Source organism: Bos javanicus, chromosome 7, assembly GCF_032452875.1.
Source record: "Bos javanicus breed banteng chromosome 7, ARS-OSU_banteng_1.0, whole genome shotgun sequence".
In the NCBI taxonomy this organism is placed as follows: domain Eukaryota; kingdom Metazoa; phylum Chordata; class Mammalia; order Artiodactyla; family Bovidae; genus Bos; species Bos javanicus.
The window spans coordinates 97292874-97311958 of record NC_083874.1 but is presented as its reverse complement, the minus strand read 5'-3'; the positions used below and the strand labels follow the sequence as shown (position 1 = coordinate 97311958).

The following is a 19085-nucleotide window of genomic DNA, read 5'->3' as shown; positions in this document are numbered from 1 at the left end:
TTGTAGAAAACAGCATTCGCTTTATACGTTTTTTGTTTTTTTTGTGTGTGTGAAGACTTAATGTGTTTACATACATAAAATGCTTACTGTCTGGCATGTGGTAAGTGCTCTATGGTTGAGTATTAGTTTTCTTGCGACTGTCACAAATTGCCACATACCTTAGGAATATAAATCGGCATCCATTTATCATCTTACAGTTCTGTAGATCAGAATCTGGGTAAGTTTTCCTGGGTACTCTGCTGAGGGTCTAACAAGGCTAAAATAAAGGTATTGACCAGCACAGGATCTTATTTGAGGCTCTGAAGGAGAATCTGCTTCAAGGTTTAATTAGGTGATTGACAAAATTCAGTTCTTTGTAGTTGTAGGACGGAGGTCCCTGTTTCCTTGACGTGTGGGCCCCTCCATTTCAAAGTCAGCAATGGCATACCGAATTTGTCTTGTACTTTGATTCTCTCAGACATCTTCTGCCACATATTTCTAATTATTTCGCCTTCTGCTTTTAAGGGCTCCTGTGATTACATGACCCGCTCAGATAATTCAGGATAATCTCTCTATTTTAAATCAGATAATTAGCATTTTAGTTACCTCTGCAAAGCCTCTTTTGTCATGAAGTGTAACATACTCACAGACATGACATGGGGTGGTGAAGTTTATAGGAACCAAAATTCTGCCTACCACAGATCATTATCTATTACTACTGTTGTAATTTAAATGAGTGAAGGACTAACAGATGTATGGAATAGAATGTTCAGGACAATAATGTTTTCTAGGGAATTGAATTGAAAATTGATTTGAAAGTTATTTAAAGAGTTAAACTCTGGGGGTAAAGGAACTCTTGCTCTGATGAACAAACTCAAACCTTGAACTATTATCTTTTTGCACATATACATATACTGATTTCTCTATTTTTAAGGGTAACATTTTGTTACTCTGAATCTTAACACCAATCTGTCGATACATTTCAAAAATATTTATAAAATTACAATGCTAAAGTCATCTCTCATTTCAAAAATAGAATAAAATTTTTAAGAAAGAAAAGTAAAATAAGAAAGAGAAGTGTTTTCTTATAAAATTTAGCTTGGAGAAAGCTTCAGAAATCTAAGAAATTGCACACCTTTCAAATATAGGTTTGTGAGGATATGTAGAAAAAGAACACTTGTACACTGTTGGTGGGAATATAAATTGTGCAACCACCCTAGAAAACAGTATGGAGTTTCCTCAAAAACCATGTGATTCAGCAATTCCACTCCTGAGTATATATCCAAAGAAAAAGAAAACATTAATTAGAAAAGATACAACACCCTAATGTTCATGGCTGCCTTATTTACAGTTGCCAAAACATGGAAGTAACCCATCCATCAATAGGTGAATGAATAAAGAAACGGTATATGTGTGTGTGTGCATGTTCACACAATGGAAAACTATTCAGCCAAAAAAAGAATGAAATTTCATTTGCAACAGTATGCATGGACTTGGAGAATATTATGGTCAATGAAATAAGACAGATAGAGAAAGACAAATACTGTATGTTATCACTTCTATGTGAAATCGAAAAAGTGAAACAAGCTAGTGAAAATAACAAGACAGAGAAAAAAATGCTTTCTTCTGAAATATGATACACTTGATTCCTGTTAATATAATAAGGGGCTTCCCAATATAATAAGAAATAAAATGTATTTATTAAATGTTCAAGAAATTATTAATTAATTATTTAATATAAAAAGAAAGTATTTAAATTGTAATTACTTCTATTTATTTCACAGGTATTTCACAGTCAGAACAAACCTAAACTAGGTTTTGTTAGAAGCTGAAAACAAAGCTTCAAAAGATCATGAGGAAGGAAAAATAAAAATAAAGTAAAATACAATGTTTAACTTATGTGAAGCTAGATAACTAATGAACATGGTTAAGCTATTTCTAAAGATGTTTTTCTTTTGTTTTGCTTGTGAGCATAGTATTCAAAGTGATTTGCCACTCTACACACAGACACCACAAGATGGTCAGTATCAAAATCAGACTGATTACGTTCTTTGCAGTCGAAGATGGAGAAGCTCTATACAGTCAGCAAAAACAAGACCTGGAGCTGACTATGGATCAGATCATCAGCTCCTGATGGCAAAATTCAGGCTCAAATTGAAGAAAGTAGGGAAAGTCACTAGGCCATTCATGTATGACCTAAATCAAACCCCTTGTGATTATACAGTGGCGATGATGAATAGGTTCAGGGGACTAGAATTCAGATCCAACATGCTCTGGATCATAGAAAAAGCAAGTGAATTCCAAAAAAAATCTGCGTCTGCTTCACTGACTATGATAAAGCCTTTAACTAGGTGGATCACAATAAACTGTGGAATATTCTTAATGAGATGGGAATACCAGACCACTTTACCTGCTTCTTGAGAAACCTCCATGAAGGAGAAGAAGCTACAGTTAGAAATGGACATGAAACAATGGACTGGTTCCAAATCAGGAAAGGAGGCTATATATTGCCAAGGCTATATATTGTCACTCTGCTTATTTAATTAATATGCAGAGTCTAATATTCAGAGTACATCATGTGAAATCCGGGCTGATTAAATCACAAGTTAGAATCAAGATTGTCTGGAGAAATATCAACAACCTCAGATACGAAGATAATACCACTTTAATGGCAGAAAGTGAATAGGAACTAAAGAGCCTCTTTGTGAAGGTGAAAGAGGAGAGTGAAAACACTGGCTAAAAACTCAACATTCAGAACATGAAGATCATGACCTCCAGTCCTATCACTTCATGGCAAATAGATGGTAAAAATGTGCAGACAATGTCAGATTTCATTTTTGGGGCGCTTGACTGAGCGACTGAACTGAAAATCAATGCAGATGGTGACTGCAGCCATGAAATTAAAAGATGCTTGCTCCTTGGAATAATAACTATGATGAATAAAACTAGACAGTGTATTAAAAAGCAGAGACATCACTTTGCTGACCTTTGCTGACAAAGGTCCGTAAAGTCAAAGCTATGGTTTTTCCAATAGTCATGTATGGATGTGACAGTTTGACTATAAAGAATGTTGAGTGCTGAAGAATTGATGCTTTCAGACTGTGGTGCTGGAGAAGACAGACTCTTGAGAGTCCCTTGGACAGCAAGGAGATCAAACCAGTCCATCCTAAAGGAAATCAGTCCTGAATATTCACTGGAAGGACTGATGCTGAAGCTGAAACTCCAATACACTGGCCATCTGATGTGAAGAGCTGACTCATTGGAAAAGACCCTGATGCTGGGAAAGATTGAGGGCAAGATGAGAAGGGGTCGACAGAGGATGAGATGGTTGGATGGCACCACTGACTCAATGGACATGAGTTTGAGCAAACTCCAGGAGATGATTAAGGACAGAGAAGCCTGGCTGTGCTGCAGTTCATGGAGTCTCAAAGAGTCAGACATGACTTTGCAATGGAACAACAACAGTGTTAGACTCTTCTGAGCATGGTTACTTTTCCCTAGCTTCTGCTCAGGGCTCAGAATCTCACTGTAGGGCTAATTAGTCATATTTGGGTATTGTGTCTTAGTATAAGAGTCACTTGGTATTTTTTTCATGGATGATGAATCCCTATATATGTTTATGTGCATATATACATCTGCACATGTACTTACACATACCCACATTATTAATTTACCTGATCAGTTAGTAATAATTTAAAATTTGCTTTTCAAATGTACTTTTGTCTTTAAACTTTAATGTGTACTCTGCATATTAAAGGCAGCATAATATCAGCTATCTTTAAACAGGGATGTTTCATTGGGAAAGAAATGGACAGAGATGGACAATGAGTATGTCTAGACCTTCTAAGTTATACCGTAACTTGCAATGGTCTTTCTATTTTTCTCTCATTTCCTGTCTCTATTTTTTCCCCATCCATTTTTAGAGCTAACTTGCCAAAGTTTTTTCTATGCATATTTACTCATGCCATAAGTGCTTTTCTCTCACTTCCCTCACATAAATCAGATTTTGGCCTAGTACAGCCTTTGCTATACATCTTGGAGTATGGTGATTTAGATAAAAATTCAATCTTCTTTTGCATAAGGACAAGATATTTAAATTTCCAAGGTTTTATTTATGCAAATATCAAAAATCACGAGTGACTATGAGTCACTATGAAATTTCAAAATCTCCTTTTAGCTGTAGTTAATAATTTACAGATTGAAGAATACTTGCTGGATTATGATCAAGCCTTCAGACAAGAGGATGCTAAGATGATAGCTTTTCACTACTTAGTATCCATTTATATGATATCACTGAGACTTTTGGCATAGAGTTCATGCTCAAAATGTTTTTAACATCTGTGTGACTATTTTTTTTATGACTAAAGATTCAATATTTATTAATCTCTCAAACCCCAGTTGGGTTTCTGAATACTTTCTTTGAGGAGTGCACAAAATATAATCTCAAAACAAATTACAAGAAGTGTAAGGTAGAGGTTTTTAGTTCTAAGAAATGCAAGAGTTCCTGCTATGCTTAGGGAGTTAGGTTTAATGTAGTGAAATATTTTATATGTCTTTGCATTATCTTTCACTTAAATCTGTCATGCAGAATGCAAAGAAAGTTGAAAATCTCAGCAACAATAGGCAGATTAGATTTAGAAAGGAATGAATTGGTGCCTGTTTTATGATATATATCACAGTAAAGCGGGTTTCCAGATTCTCTGTTTTTCAGAAATGCATAACCCATGATGGTAGACATATTAAAATTGCCTTTGGGAAATGAGGATGACATTCATTTGACATAGAGGAGGATATTTAATCTCTGTAGGTACATCACATTGGGGAAAAGCAGTTTTTTCATTTGGGTTACATTTATGATCATTTCTGAACTTTTGATAAGATGGTTAAAATGAACAGATCAACTGGGCTGCAAGCACACAGAAGGCTATGGTTATAGGCATGAAATAAACAGTTACTAACAGGGTTTTCAACATAAATGAATATACTGAGCTGGCACCAACCAGAAGGCTAATTTGGAAACAGCACAGAGAAGGTTTAGTAAGAGGGATGTTATTTTGGATGAAACATTAATACAAAATGCATAATTCCAAAAAAGGTTGTTTTGTTCCTGCTATTTTTGTTTCTGTTTGATTTTGCTTGAAGCTGTCATGAATGGCCCCTTCCATGGATCACAGCCTTGTGGTGAAAGGGCTTGTGTAACTCAATGAAGCTATGAGCCAAACCATGCAGGGCCCCCCAAGATGGACGGGTCATAGTGAAGAGTACTCATAAAATGTGGTTCCCTGGAGGAGGAAATGGCAACCTACTTCAATATTCTTACGTGGAGAACCCCATGGGCAGTATGAAAAGGCAAAAAGATATGACACCGGTGAAGATGAGCCCCCCAGGTTGGAAGGTGTGCAATGTGCTACTGGGGAAGAGCAGAGGGCAATTACTATAATAGCTCCAGAAAGGGTGGAGTGGCTGGGCCAAAGTGGAAATGACAATCAGTTGTGGGTATGTCTGGTGGTGAAAATAAAGTCCTATGCTATAAAGAACAATAAACCTGGAATGTTAGGTCCATGAATCAAAGTAAATTGAATGTGGAAAAGCAGGAGATGACAGGAATGGACACAGACATCTTAGGGATCAATGAATTAAAATGGACAAGAAGGGGAAAATTTAATTCAGATGACCACTATATCTATTACTGTGGGCAAGAATCCCTAGAAGAAATAGAGTAGCCCTCACAGTCAATGAAAGAGTCCAAAATGCAGTACTTGGGTGCAATCTCAAAAATGACAGAACTGTCTTGGTTTGTTTCCACGGCAAACCATTCAACATTACAGTGAATCTAGTCTATGCCCCAACCGCTAATGCCAAAGAAGCTGAATTTGACCAGTTTATGAAGACCTACAAGATCTTCTAGAATATATACCAATGAAAGATGTTATTTTCATCATGTGTGAGTCACTAAGTCATGTCCAACTCTTTGCAACCCCATGGACTGTGGCCTGCCAGGCTCCTCTCTCCATGGGATTCTCCAGGAAAGAATACTGGAGTGGGTAGCCATTCCCTTCTCCAGGGGATCTTCTTGAAGCAGGGGTAGAACTTGGGGTCCTTTTCATCAGGGGATTGGAAGTCAAGAGATAAATGGGGTAACAGGCAAGTTTGACCTTGTAGCACAAAATGAAGCAGGGCAAAGGCTAACAGAGTCTCATAGAGAGAATACATTGGTCACAGCAAACATTCTTTTCCAACAACCCAAGAGACCACTCTACACGTGGACATCACCACATGGTCAAAACTGAAATGAGATTATGTTCTTTGTGGCCAATGATGAGAAGCTCTATATAGTTAGCAAAAACTAGACTTGGAGCTGACTGTGGCTCAGATAATGAGTTCCTTATTGCAAAATTAAGACTTAAATTGAAGAAAGTAGAGAAAACTACCAGACCATTCAGATATGACTTAAATTGAATCCCTTATGAATACACCATGGATGTCACAAATATATTCAAGGGGTTAAATCTGGTAGACAGAGTACACGAAGAACTATGGATGGAAGTTTGTAACACTGTACAGGAGGCAAAGAACAGGATCATCCCAAAGAAAAAGAAATGCAAGAAGGAAAAGCAGTTGTCTGAGGAGGCTTTACAAATAGCTGAGGAAAGAAGAGAAGCAAGGCAAGAGACAAAGGGAAATATATACCCAACTGAATGCAGAGTTCCAGAGAATAGCAAGGAGAGATAAGAAGATCTTCTTAAATGAACAATGCAAAGAAATGGAGGAAAACAATAGAATGGGAAAGGCTAGAGATCTTTTCAATAAAATTGGAGATATCAAGGGGACATTTCATGCAACAACAGGCACAATAAAGGAAGAAAGGGTAAGGAACTAACAGAAGCAGAAGAGATGGTGAGAAAACACAGAACTATACAAGAAAGGTCTTAATGACCCAGATAACCATGATGGTGTGGTCACTCACCTAGTGCCAGACATCCTGGAGTGTGAAGTCAAGTGGGCCTTGGGAAGTATTACTACAAGCAAAGCTAGTGGAGGTGATAGAATTCTAGCTGAGCTATTTAAAATCCTAAAAGATGATGCTGTTAAAGTCTTGCACTCAGTATGTAAACAAACTAGGAAAACTCAGCAGTGGCGACAGGACTGGAAAAGGTCAGTTTTCAATCCAATCTCAAAGAAGGGCAATGCCAAAAAGAGTTCAAACTACCATACAATTGGGCTCATGTAACATATTAGCAAGATAATGCTTAAAATCCTTGAAGGTAGGCTTTAGCAGTATGTGAACTGAGAATTTCCAGATGTACAAGCTGGGTCTCAAAGGGGCAGAGGAAACAGACATTAAATTTCTGACATTCATTGGATCATGGGGAAATCAAGGGAATTCCAGAAAAACATATACTTCTGCTTCACTGACTATGGTAAAGCCTTTGTGTGGAAACTGTGGAAAATTCTTAAAGAGATGGGAGTACCAGACCACCTTACCTGCCTCCTGAGAAACCTGTATGTGGGTCAAGAAGCAACAGATAGAACCAGACATGGAACAACTGACTGGTTCCTAATTTTGAAAGGAGTATGTCAAGGCTGTATATTGTCTCCCTTATTTAACTTCTATGCAGATATATCATGTGAAATGCCAGGCTGGATGACTCAGAAGCTGGAATCAAGATTGCCAGGAGAAATATCAACAACCTCAGGTATGTAGATGACACCACCCGTATGGCAGAAAGCGAAAAGGAACTAAAGAGCCTCTTAATGAGGTTGAAAGAGGAGAGTGAAAAAGTTAGCTTAAAACTCAGCATTCAAAAAACTAAGCTTATCGCATCTGGTCCCATCACTTCATGGCAAATAGAGGGGAAAAGAGTGGAAGCAGTGAGATTTTATTTTCTTGGGTTTCAAAATCACTGTGGACAGTGACTGAAGCCATGAATTTAAAAGATGCTTGCTTCTTGGAAGGAAAGCTATGACAAAAAGTTATGATAGTGTACTAAAAAGCAGAGATATTACTTTGCTTACAAAGGTCCATATAGCCAAAGCTATGGTTTTCCAGTAGTCATGTAGTATGTGAGAGGTGGATATAAAGAAGGCTGAGGGCTGAAAAATTGATGCTTTCAAATTGTGGTGCTGGAGAAGTACTCCTGAGAGTCCCTTGGACAGCAAGGAGATCAAACTAGTCAATCCTAAAGGAAATCAACCCTGAATATCCATTGAGAGGACTATTGCTGAAGCTCTAATACTTTGGCCACCTGATGAGAAAAGAGATGTCATTGGAAAAGACCTTGATTTAGGAAAGATTGAAGGTAAAAGGAGAAAAGCAGGGGATGAGATGGTTAGGTAGCATCACCAACTCAATGGACATGAATTTGAACATACTCCTGGAGATAGTGGAGGACAGAGGAGTCTGACTTACTATAGTCCACAAGGTTGCAAAGAGTCAGACATGATTTAGTGACTGAACAACAGAAATGATACCAAGAATAACAAGTGATGTTACCATAGTTTTTTCTCTTATAGATATTTTTTACTCAGGGTATCTTTCATGCGTGTATATTTGGTGTCCATTATTCAATTAAAGGGATATGTAAACAAATTCCCATTGTCTGCTTTTATAGCCTAATCAGCTGTTAAGTGTAGGAGTTTTAACCAATTATTTCTTAAACTTTTTAATTAAAATTGTATAATTTAAAGTGTGCAACATGATGATTTGACATACAGTAAGACTCGTACATTTGAACTTTTAAGTTCTGAACTTTCAAACACATGTTCATGTGTCCAAACAGGTAAGTTAGTTCACATATCTGATGTACATTGAAACGTGTGTGCAGCCTTTTTACGATGGTTGTGCCTTTGTGAACTTTACTGTACAGGACTTAGAAAGTACAGTGGTATACTGTCTTTATTTCAAGTCCAGGATGTCCTGGAAGCAAGTGGAAAAGCAATGGTGATGTAGCTGGTACAGATAAGAAGCATCAAGAAATAGTTATGGAAACAAAAGTCAAAATAACTGAGTGTGAAGTAAGGAGAATGATGGTAGACATTGCCTATTCTTATAACATGAATCATTCAACCACTGGAACAATTCTAAAGAACAAGGACAAGATCATGGGACGTATGAAGTCTGCTGTGCTGATGATGTAGACAATAATATCAAATAAATGTGAAAAAGTGGTGGGCGAGATGGAGAAACTTCTCTGTGTGTGGATGCAACAGCATCAAGCCCTGCTCAACTTAATGCTGATTTGAAAGCTAACAGCTTTTCTGAAGACTTAAAGAGGAAACACGGTGAAGAATAAGAGAGTATGACTTTTAATGCCGGCCATGGCTGATTTTATCGATTCGAGGCTAGAGCCAACCTTCAAAACATAAAAGCAAAGGGCGAGGCCGCGAGTGTGCCCATGGTAGCCGCCCGGGAATTTCCTGAAATGCTTTGAGATATTATTGATGAAGGCACATACAGTAATGACGAAGACCTGATGGAATTGGGGGCCCAGAGAAAGGATCAAGAGAGGCGAGAGAAAGCGGAAGTCACTGAAGAACTGAAGGGATTCATGATGCAGGGAATGACAAGGGGATTTTCAATATTTGAGGAGGTGGTTAGTTTTTTGAGGCACAGGACCTGAATGTAGAACAGGACATGAAGGTTGCAGCAGCCATTCAGAATGCAATCCAGCGCTACTGAGCTATCAATGGCTAGAAAGAAAGAGACACAACACAGAAATCACTGTATTGTTTTTTTTTTTTTTTTTTAAAAGAGGGCAGATTGAATAGCAGGGAACCAGAACGTGTACCATCAACGTCAGGTATGAGTGAAACTGCAGCTTGCCCTTCTTCTCTTGTTGCTGACAATCCTTCAGCTCTGCCGTCTCCCACCTCTTTTCCCTCCTCCAGTCAGTGACTCTTCTTGCCTGTTCACTTGATGCCAGCCCCTGTGTGCCAGCTATTGTACTGTACTACTGGAATTTTCAAGGTACTGTACTGTAAGGAAAAAAAGTTTTACTTTTGCATTTGTTCATTTTTATGCATTATTTGTGTGAAAAATATTACAAACCTATGACCGTACAGTACTGATTGTGTCAGTTGGGTACCTAGGCTAACTTTGTTGGACTTATGAACAAATTGGAACTCGTTGGTGGGTAGAACTGTCCATATGCATGGAGAAAGGATTACCACAGAGAAGCTAATTAACATATCGTCTCACATTTCCATTTTTTGTACATAATGAGAGCCCCTAAAATATACTATTTTAGCAAATGCTTCCTCCACATTGTGGCAACTATAAACAATGCTGCTATGAACGTTGGCATGCATGTTATCTTTCCAAATTAGTGTTTTTCTTTTCTTTTTTTTGGATATATATACACCCAAGAATGGAATCGTTGGCTCAAATCGTAGTTCTCTTTTTAGTTTTTTGAGACACTTCCATACTGTTTTCCACAGTGATTGCACCAATTTACATTCCCACCAACCATGTACAAGCATTCTCTTTTCTCCACATCCTCACCAACATGTATTATTTGTGGACTTTTTGATGGTAGCCATTCTGATAGGTGGGAGGTAATATCTCATTGTGGCTTTAATTTACGTTTCCCTAATGATTAGTTCTAATGATTAGTTAGAACTGAACATGGAACAATTGACTGGTTCCAAATAAGGAAAGGAGTACATCAAGGCTGTATATTGTCACCCTGCTTATTTAACTTACATGCAGAATACATCATGAGAAATGCTGGGCTGGATGAAGCACAAGCTGGAATCAAGATTGCCGGGAGAAGTATCAATAACCTCAGATATGTAGATTTCACCACCCTTATGGCAGAAAGTAAAGAAGAACTAAAGAGCCTCTTGATGAAAGTGAAAGAGGAGAGTGAAAAAGTTGGCTTAAAACTCAACATTCAGAAAACTAAGATCATGGCATCCGGTCCCATCACTTCATGGCAAACAAATGGGGAAACAGTGGAAACAGTGGCTAACTTTATTTTTCTGGGCTCCAAAATCACTGCAGATGCTGATTGCAGCCATGAAATTAAAAGATGCTTACTCCTTGGAAGAAAAGTTATGACCAACCTAGACAGCATATTAAAAAGCAGAGACATTACTTTGCCAACAAAGGTCCATCTAATCAAGGCTGTCCTTTTCCAGTGGTCATGTATGGTGGTGAGAGTTGGACTCTAAAGAAAGCTGAGCACTGAAGAATTGATGCTTTTGAATCATGGTGTTGGAGAAGACTCTTGAGAGTCCCTTGAACTCTCAAGGAGGGAGGGAGATCCAATCAGTTCATCCTAAAGGAAATCAGTCCTGCATATTCATTGGAAGGACTGATGTTGAAGCTGAAACTCCAACACTTTGGTCACCTGATGCGAAGAACTGACTCATTGGAAAAGACCCTGATGCTGGGAAGGATTAAGGGCAGAAGAAGAAGGGGACAACAAAGGATGAGATGGTTGGATGGCATCACCAACTCAATGGAGATGAGTTTGAGTAAACTCTGGGAGTTGGTGATGGACAGGGAAGCCTGGTGTGCTGCAGTCCATGGGGTCGCAAAGAGTGAGACTCAACTGAGTGACTGAATTGAACTTAACTGAATAATTAGTGATGTTGAATATCTTTTCATGTTCCTGTTAGCACCTTTTATGTATGTTGATGTATGTTGTCTATGTATGTTGGATATTAACCCTTTATTGGTCATATCATTTGCAAATATTTTCTCCCATTCAGTAGGTTGTCTTTTTGTTTTGTCAAAGATTTCCTTTGCTGTGTAAAAGCTTTTAAGTTTAATTAAGTCTGATTTATTTTTGATTTAGGAAATGCATTAGGAAATGGATTGAAAAACATATTGCCATGATTTGTGTCAAAGAGTGTTCTGCCTATTTTTTCCTATAGGAGGTTTATGGTTATTTGGTCTTACACTTAGGTCTTTAGGGCTTCCCTGATAGCTCAGCTGGTAAAGAATCCACCTGCAATGCAGGAGACTCTGGTACGATTCCTGGGTCAGGAAGATCTGCTGGAGAAGGGATAGGCTACCCACTCCAATATTATTGGGCTTCCCTTGTGGCTCAGCTGGTAAAGAATTTGCCTGCAATATGGGAGACCTGGGTTCAATCCCTGGGTTGGAAAGATCCCCTGGAGAAGGGAAAGGCTACCAACTCCAGCATTCCGTTCTGGAGAATGCCATGGACTGTATAGTCCATGGGGTTGCAAAGAATCAAACACGACTGAGCGACTTTCACTTCACTTTCATTTTAGGCTTTTAACCCACTCTGAGTTTACTTTTTGTATATTCTGTAAGAGAATGTTCTAATTTCCATCTTTTATATGTAGCTGTCCAATTTTCCTGGCACCACTATTGAAGAGACTGACTTTTCTCCACTAGCACATTCTTGCCTCTGTTACAGATTAATTGATCGAAAGCGTGTGGGTTGGCACAAATTTAATTTTTTTATGAAGTGAAAAATTGTCTAATTTTGCTTGATTTTCTATGCTCATATCTTTTTCAACCACAAACTCTTGTGCATCAAGTGTTCTATTAATTTATTTTTCCAGAAGAAGTATTTCCTTGAGCCCTCTGACCTGCTTCAATCAGGACTGTGTACCCTCTGATTGCACGCATGCTAAGTTGCTTCAGTTGTGTCCAATTCTTTGTGACCCTGTGGACCGTAACCCTCCTGGCTCCTCTGTCCATGGGATTCTCCAGGTAAGAATACCAGAGCGAGTTGCCATGCCCTCCTCCAGGGGAACTTCCTGACCCAGGGATCGAACCCTCGGTTCTTATGTCTCCTGCATTGGTAGGTGGGTTCTTTACCACTAGTACCACCTGGGAAGCCCTAAGTCTGATTACTCAGCAGTCATTGTGGCATCTTCTGTCACCACCATCCTGGGACTCACCTCTTCTTCCCATGCTCCTCTTGTTTCCCGTGAATTTTCATCTTTGTTTCAATTTTATTTTGGTAGATCATCTCTGTCCAGAAGATCCTTGAGAAAGGACACGTTGGGGTAAGAATTTTGAAACTTTTTCTCATGTGAAAATGTCTTTACTTCTCTTCCTTTTTACTGATACTTCATCTTGACATTGGATTCTTTCCTTACTTTTTATTGGAAATCTGAAAGCTCTTCTCTTTTGACTTTTAGTGCTCCCAGTTTCCAAAGTTACTGCTGACAAAAACCTGAAGCCACGTTAATTTCTGTTCCATTTTAGGTGATCACTCTGTCTCTCTGGGACCTTGTTGAATCTTCCCCTTGTGTTCTGAAGTATCACAATGATGTACAGTGATAAGATCTGTCTGCATTCACTGGGCATGTTGTTGGTCTTTCAGCCTGAAAACTTAAGTTCTTTGAGTTTTGGAAAAATTTTTTTAAATCATTTTGCTTATCATTTTCTTCCCACTTTTTTTTTCCTTCAGTTTTACACTTCTGGAATCCTTTTTATTTTTAATAGTAAACTTTTTGAATTGATCCTCTTATTTTCTTGTTATTTTTGTTCTCCTGACCTAAAATTACTTTTTGCTACCCTTCTCATTTCTGTTATGCTGCATGAAATCAATGCTTTCTTTGTATTTTTGTCTTTGATAGAAGGCTGAGCGCCGAAAAATTGATGCTTTTGGACTGTGGTGTTGGAGAAGACTCTTGAGAGTCCCTTGGACTGCAAGGAGATCCAACCAGTCCATTCTGAAGAAGATCAGCCCTGGGATTTCTTTGGAGGGAATGATGCTGAAGCTGAAACTCCAGTACTTTGGCCACCTCATGAGAAGACCTGACTCATTGGAAAAGACTCTAATGCTGGGAGGTATTGGGGGCAGGAGGAAAAGGGGACGCCAGAGGATGAGATGGCTGGATGGCATCACTGACTCGATGGACTTGAGTCTGAGTGAACTCCGGGAGTTTGTGATGGACAGGGAGGCCTGGCCTGCTGCGATTCATGGGGTCACAAAGAGTTGGACATGACTGAGTGACTGAACGGAACTGAACTGGTGTCTAAACAGGCTTTTATTTCTATAAGTTGTTATGTTATAATTTGAAACAATTTTGTTAAATCTGTTTTTCAGTTTACTAGCTCAAATGTGTTATCTCCTTCCAAGTCAAGTGAGCTGAAGGTCCTTACAACCCTTGTTCTGTTGTTTTATTTTAACTTTAGAAAAAAATTTAAACTTTATCTTCTATTCTTTACCATCTGAGCCAATATTTTAACTGTGGAAACACTCTTTTGGTTCTCAGAATGTTCTTTTTTATTATAGCATTCTATTCCTTTTCTACAAAGTTATACTATCTTCTCTTGCATTTCAGTGGATATTAATAATACATATATCTTCAAAGCTCTCTTCCCTGTGCACAGTCTGCTTCCCCCAAGTTGCTTTTTATATTTTTCATACTTTTCACATCGCAGGCATTCCTCAGATGTCTAACAGTTCTCAGGGATCAAAAACTTTGACTGGAAGCTCTATCACCTGTGAATCTCAGGGCAGAAGGATATAGGTACACTTTTCAGTTTTGTGACCTCTGGATACATTCTCTTGAAGTGGTCTGAATTGCCAGAGAAAGCGTTTCTAGTCCTGTGCCTGGAGGATGATGGCCTAGTTGCTAGGAAGCCAAGGAGGGGAGGAGAGCTGGAGGACTCAGTCGTAGTGCTCATACTTGTCCTTCTGCTTTATCATGCTACTTTGCCATCCACCCTGTAAGGGGTCCAAAGCCCCCTTGTTTCATTGTTTTAAGAGAACACGCTTCCCTATTGAGCAAATATTCAAGAGGCGTGGTCATTTCATTGCCTTAAGCTGGGAAGCAGATCTAGGGACTTGACTGCTACTTAAAGTCCTCCTTATTTCAGCTCTCTCCTTCTATTCACACTTACAGTGGTACCTGATGCTACCGTATCCTTAGGTTTTTGAGGATTCTGTGTTAGAAATCTGATGAGTTTTCAGCTTTCTGAGTTGCTAGGATAAGATTCTGGTCTCTGGGGTCTGTTAAACCTTTTTCCAGTTGAACATCTGCTTTCCAGCTTCTAAAATTTTGTTGCTGCTGCTTCTTTCGTTCTTCCTGTGTTTGGGGGTTGACATGCCTTGGGTGGGAAATCAATTTGCTATTATCTTAGTGAATTTCAGGAGGGAACAAAATTAGACGAATGTGTGCAATCTGGGGCAGACTGTATTTTCCAAAGGTGATCACCATAATACCTCCTGTCCTTTTGTGCTCTTTTGATGTGACTATGGCATTCCTTCTATCAGGTGATTGGTCCTGTTTTTTCCTTCTCTCGAATCCTGATGAACTTTTGACTATGGTGGAAGTGCTGCTTTATGACTTCTGAAGCTAGGTCACAAAATGCTATGAAACTTCTGCTGGGACACTTGGCCTTGGAATTTGGCCATCACAATGTGACTAGAACACAGGGAGCCAGTTGGAGAGCAGTAAAAGCTGTGATGGAAGAGAGAGGTTTTGTTTTTACTGGACATGAGTCACAAAATCTGTTCTTCAATTCTAGTTTTTCCAGGTAACTATGATTTCAGCAGCCTCAGCTTCTTCATCAACAAAATGGATGCATTAAATAAGATGAATTTTAAGCTTCTAGTTCTAATGTGCTATTATTTTTATGACATTTAAATAGTTCAGAGCCCTACTGATGTTTAAGTTCAGGGAGTTTTATTCAAATAGACTGCAGTGAGAATGATATCCTAAAGTTGCAGAAGGTGGCAGCTATGATAATCAGCGAGGTTGATATGTGTATCTTTGAACTTAAGTTCCATTATCCGACAAGTCTATTATGTGTCTGACATTGAGATTGAACAGGAACTTGTCACTCTGTTACAGCATTTTAGCTATGAAGTAAGACTGACTATTGTCTTTCTCTGAATTTCTTGGGATAGAAAGTAGACAGTTTCTATGACTGTTTTCTTTGCCTATTAGTTTGGTGGGAAAACAAAGCACAAGACACATTTAAATATTGAGCAACAATATATTCAAGAACAATAAAGAGTATGGAGATGTCTTAAGTAATATCAAATCACTTGTTTGGTTTCTTCCCACTATTCTGTAAGTCCTTCTTTCTACCTCATAGACACTTATAAATCCCCTACTTCTTTCTCATATCTTTGTTTTAGAATTTCTGAGTTCTTCAGAACTTCTAAGAATTTCTTGAAATTTAAAAGTTTTTTGTATTTTCTAAGACTCCCTGAAGCCAACCTTTCTTGGCAAGAATTTTTATCCATATTCTTCTGCTAATGTAAAATATTATATCCTTTCCTCATGGAATTCCTTATTTTCTATATAAATTATCCTGCAAAGCTAGAGCTCCTGAGGGAAAGAAAGATTTCTTTTACACATGGAAAACCTCTGAACATCCATATTTGCCTTGGATAATTTTTAATGTTTTTGAGAGGAGGATCTATCTTCTTTTCCAAAGTACCCCAGAGCTCTCACAGATCACCACTATAAACATTAACAATTTAAAAAATCTGCACTCACAGGAAAGACAGCAATGAAATCTTTTCCCCTCCCCCAAGAAGAGCTCTGAACCTTGGGGGAAATAATGAAACCACATACTTTACTGTTAAATTAGTTTCCAATGTCTACTACTCCCTTCTGTGCAGAATTCTCAGTGGTTCCTGAGAAGCTCCTGTTTTGCACTTTTGTATTAATATTTTGTTAGCAAACCAGGTAAAGGAGAGAAAAGACTGTCATTTTTGGGATGAAAGCCATTCTGAATGAACTTTCTTAATTAAGAAGCTTAAAAAGGATAAAAACATTTATGAACCACAGAGATGCCTTGATTAAAACAATCTTGTAACCAGTAGTTTTGTTCTTTATGTGAGAATTTCTCAATTATTCTAGAGCAGTAGGTCTCAAACTTTTTGAGTGTCAAATTAACTGGAGGGTTGATAAAACAGATTACTGGGCTCTACCCTCAAGGGTTTTAAATTCAGTATGTCTAGGGTGAGGCCTAACAATTTGTATTTCTGACAACTTCCCAGGTGACACTTGATGCTCCTGGTCCAGGGAACCACACTCTGAGAACCACTGCATTAGAGAGCCTTGGATGCTGAGGGTCCTTCAGTTCAGTTCAGTTCAGTGGCTCAGTCGTGTCCGACTCTTTGCGAGCCCATGAACTGCAGCACGCCAGGCCTCCCTGTCCATCACCAACTCCTGGAGTCCACCCAAACTCATATCCACTGAGTCAATGATGCCATCCAACAATCTCATCCTCTGTTGTCCCCTTCTCCTCCTGCCCTAAATTTCCCCAGCATCAAGGTCTTTTCAAATGAGTCAACTCTTTGCATCAGGTGGCCAAAGCGTTGGAGTTTCAGCTTCAAGATCAGTCCTTCCAATGAACACCCAGGACTGATCTCCTTTAGGATGGACTGGTTGGATCTCCTTGCAGTCCAAGGGACTCTCAAGAGTCCTTTCCAACACCACAGTTCAAAAGCATCAATTCTTCAGTGCTCAGCTTTCTTTATAGTCCAACTCTTACATCCATACATGACTACTGGAAAAACCATAACTTTGACTAGATGGACCTTTGTTGGCAAAGTAATGTCTCTGCTTTTTAATATGCTGTCTAGGTTGGTCATAACTTTCCTCCCAAGGAGTAAGCGTCTTTTAATTTCATGGCTGCATATATTTGCTACTGCTGCTAAGTCACTTCAGTCGTGTCGGACACTGTGCGACCCCATAGACGGCAGCCCACCAGGCTTCCCCGTCCCTGGGATACTCCAGACAAGAATACTGGAGTGGGTTGCCATTTCTTTCTCCAATGCATGAAAGTGAAAAGTGAAAGTGAAGTCGCTCAGTCATGTCCGACTCTTAGTGACCCCATGGACTGCAGCCTACCAGGCTCCTCTGTCCATGGGATTCTCCAGGCAAAAGTACTGGAGTGGGGTGCCATTGCCTTCTCCATGCATATATTTAAACATATATAATTAAAAATTTTATGCATATTAAATATATAATATTTGATACACACAATAGAAAAGCAAAACATATGTGTATTATGAAACATAAAAATAAAATGAACAACCATAAATAATTTCTGAGTTAAGAACTAGGACTTATCAATACTGTTCTATCTATTGGTGTGTCCCTTTATTCAATTCTCTTACCTGCCCTCTCCACTCTAAATTTAGTTTGGCATCCTACTGCTTTTAAAAATGGTTTTATCATGTAATTTTTTATCTTAACTAGGATATTTAATTTTGCTGGTATATGGCAGAAAGTGAAGAGGAACTAAAAAGCCTCTTGATGAAAGTGAAAGTGGAGAGTGAAAAAGTTGGCTTAAAACTCAACATTCAGAAAACGAAGATCATGGCATCCAGTCCCATCACTTCATGGGAAATAGATGGGGAAACAGTGGAAACAGTGGCTGACTTTATTTTTCTGGGCTCCAAAATCACTGCAGATGGTGACTGCAGCCATGAAATTAAAAGACACTTACTCCTTGAAAGGAAAGTTATGACCAACCTAGATAGCATATTCAAAAGCAGAGACATTACTTTGCCAACAAAGGTTCATCTAGTCAAGGCTATGGTTTTTCCTGTGGTCATGTATGGATGTGAGAGTTGGACTGTGAAGAAGGCTGAGCACTGAAGAATTGATGCTTTTGAACTGTGGTGTTGGAGAAGACTCTTGAGAGTCCCTTGGACTGCAAGGAGATCCAACGAGTCCATTGTGAAGGAGATCAGCCCTGGGTGTTCTTTGGAAGGAATGATGCTAAAGCTGAAACTCCAGTACTTTGGCCACCTCATGCGAAGAGTTGACTCATTGGAAAAGACTCTGATGCTGGGAGGGATTAGGGGCAGGAGGAGAATGGGGCGACAGAGGACGAGATGGCTGGATGGCATCACTGACTCGATGGACGTGAATCTGAGTGAACTCTGGGAGTTGGTGAGGGACAGGGAGGCCTGGCACGCTGCAATTCATGAGGTCGCAAAGAGTCGGACACGACTGAGCTACTGAACTGAACTGAACTGAAGTCTTATATAAAAGTGGTTTCATACTGTATGCAGTCTTCTGAAACATGACTTTTTTGACTAAATATTGTGTTTCTAAGATTCACCTCTGTTGCTGTGTGAAATGTTATTTATTTCTTAGTTTCATAGTTGTATAATTTTCCTTTTGTGTGAATACAGCAA

The 19085-nt window shown here is 38.9% G+C and overlaps 1 long non-coding RNA gene across 1 annotated transcript in view; it reads left to right on the top strand.

Moving 5' to 3' along the window:
- LOC133251701 (uncharacterized) overlaps window positions 1-18607 on the top strand; it is a 60917-nt gene extending 42310 nt beyond the window's left edge. The window contains exons 2-4 of the long non-coding RNA XR_009737743.1: window positions 12520-12670; window positions 12928-12969; window positions 13546-18607. This is a non-coding gene — a long non-coding RNA (uncharacterized LOC133251701). The remainder of the gene's footprint in view (window positions 1-12519; window positions 12671-12927; window positions 12970-13545) is intronic.
- Window positions 18608-19085: the final 478 nt, after the last annotated feature.